This window comes from Castor canadensis, chromosome 5 (genome assembly GCF_047511655.1).
Source record: "Castor canadensis chromosome 5, mCasCan1.hap1v2, whole genome shotgun sequence".
In the NCBI taxonomy this organism is placed as follows: Eukaryota; Metazoa; Chordata; class Mammalia; order Rodentia; family Castoridae; genus Castor; species Castor canadensis.
The window spans coordinates 103,328,252-103,330,852 of NC_133390.1; the positions used below are offsets into that span (position 1 = coordinate 103,328,252).

A 2,601-nucleotide genomic window follows, 5' to 3' on the forward strand; every position below is an offset into this window, starting at 1 on the left:
GGATGTGTCCCATAGGTTCTGGTAGGTTGTGTTTTAATTTTCATTAACTTCCCAGAACCTTTTAATCTCCTCTTTTATTTCATCAATGACCCAATGATCATTGAGCAATGTGTTGTTCAGCTTCCAATTGTTTGCATGTTTTCTACTATTATTTTTGTTGTTTGAGTTCTAGTTTTAATGCATTGTGATCAGATAGAATGCATGGGATTATTTCTGTTTTTTTATATTTGCTGAGGCTTGCTTTGTGCCCTAAGATGTGATCAATTTTGGAGAAGGTTCCATGGGCTGCTGAGAAGAATGTATATTGTGCAGAATTTGGATGAAATGTTCTGTATACATCAGCTAGGTCTATTTGATCTATGTGATTTAGTTCTAGAATACCTTTATTGATTTTTTGTTTGGATGTCCTACCTGTTGGTGACAGGGTAGTATTAAAGTCTCCCACTACCTCTGTGTTGGAGTCTATTTATGCTTTTTGGTCCTTCAGAGTATGTTTGATGAAATTGGGTGCACTGACATTGGGTGCATATAGGTTGATAATTGTTATTTCCTTTTGGCATATTTCTCCTTTTATTAGTGTGGAGTGTCCTTCTTTATCTCCTGTGATTAATGTAAGTTTGAAGTCTACTTTGTCTGAGATAAGTATTGCTAGTCATGCTTGTTTTCAGGGGCCACTGGGTTGGTAATCTTCTTCCAGCCTTTTGACCTGAGCCAATGCTTGTTTCTGTCAATAAGATGGGTCTCCTGTAAACAACATATGATGGGTTCATAATTTTATACCATTATTGGGAAATGTGGGATGTGGAGCCTGATTTAAAGGTATATGTCACTGGGGATATGTCTTAGAAAGTCACCATAATCATAATCCCTTCCTGTCTCTCTCTTTCTCCTTCCCTGTCACTGTAGCTTTGCCATGATGTTCTGCCTTACTACAAGAACAAAACAGTGGGAGTAAGTGAACAGCAACTGAAGTCTCTGAAATCATTAGCCAAAATAAATCTTTTTTCTCTTTAATTTGTTTTATGTTAGGTATTTCTCATAGAGAAGCAAAACTATCACCTAAGCCTCATTTATTAATCACATTTTTTTCATCTAAGTTTCTTAACATCCTTATACTCTGGAAAAGAATCTTTTATTGCATGAGTACTTGGCAAATAATTTCTCCCATTTAATATCCATGTCTTCCCTGATGATTGTTTCCTTTGCTGTGCAGAAGCTTCTTTGCTGTAATCCAACTTGTCTGTTTTTAGTTTTGTTGTGGTGCTATTGGGTCATATCCGCAAAATTGTCTTTGCCCAGGTCAGTATCCTGAAGTATTTTCTCTATATTGTATTTTGTTTAAAAAAATAATTTTGGATTTTACATTTAATTCTTTGGCCATTTGATTTGATTTTTGTATCCGGTGAGTAATAGTGTCTAGTTTCCTTCTGCATATGGGTATCCAATTTTGCTAGCACTATTTATTAAAGAATATTTCCTTTATCCAAAGTATGTACTTGATATCTTTTTTGAAAAATCCAGTGGGTTTAAATATGTGGACTTATTTCTGTGTTCTTCCAGTTGTCTATGTACCTGTTTCTAGACTGCATTGCTTTTTTGTTTACTATTACTTGGTTTTGAAGTAGGATATTTTTAAATGCCTTATTCTTTTTGCTCAGGATTTATATTTTCAAAGTTTTTTTATTTTTTCAGGGGAGAGTGCTAACACAGTCCCCCACTACCACAAATTATGCAGTTGAGTTTCCCACATTGGGGGAAATCACAGGGGTCAGCACATCTAGAGTGCAATGGATAAGCTTTGTCCTGGGAAAACCACCTTCATAATCATGGTATCTCCCCTACCAGGTAAGTATTTTCAGAGGTTTTTTTGTGATTTCATAAAAATTCTATTTTTTTTATTTCTATGTGGAATGCCATTGGTATTTTGATCAGAACTATATTGATTCTGTAGATTTCTTTGAGTATTATGGATATTCTTACATTAATTATTCAAGTCAGTGAATATGGGATGTGTTTCTATGTCAATTTTTAAATTTTTCTGTAGTTTTTTTCTTCAGTGCATCATAATTTTTACTATATGGATCCTTGAATTCCTTGATCAAGTTTATTTCTAAGGATTTTTGTAATTATTGTAAATGAGATTGATTTCCTGACTTTTCCCAGAGAATTTATTACTGGTTCATAAATATGCTCCCAATATATTTTGCTGATTTTGTATCTTGCTACCTTATTGAATTTGTTTTAGTAGTCTTTAGGTTTCTCTCTTTATAAAATATATTGCCTAAAAACAATGGTAATTGTGACTTTCTCCTTTCCTATTTGGATGTACTTTATTTCTTTATCTTGCATTATTATCCTGGCTAAAACTTCTAATACTATATTAAGTAAGGACTGTGGAGGTGGACATCCTTTCACTTTCCTGATCTTATGGAAAATAGTTCCATGGTTTTCTTGTTTGTTTGTATGTCATTGATAGTTTTTATTGCATTAAGGTACATTCCTTCCTTTCGTGATTATTTTTTTAATGAGAGATGTGGAATTTTATACACTGCTTTTTCACTATCTATTGAAATTATCATATAGTTTGTGTTCTTCAATTCT

At 33.3% G+C, this 2,601-nt stretch overlaps 1 non-coding gene across 1 annotated transcript; it reads right to left on the reverse strand.

Annotated features, from left to right (window-relative positions):
• Positions 1-1,689: 1,689 nt before the first annotated feature.
• Positions 1,690-1,853, reverse strand: LOC141423495 (U1 spliceosomal RNA). Its single transcript, XR_012448361.1, has one exon. It is a non-coding gene; the product is annotated as a U1 spliceosomal RNA (small nuclear RNA).
• Positions 1,854-2,601: the final 748 nt, after the last annotated feature.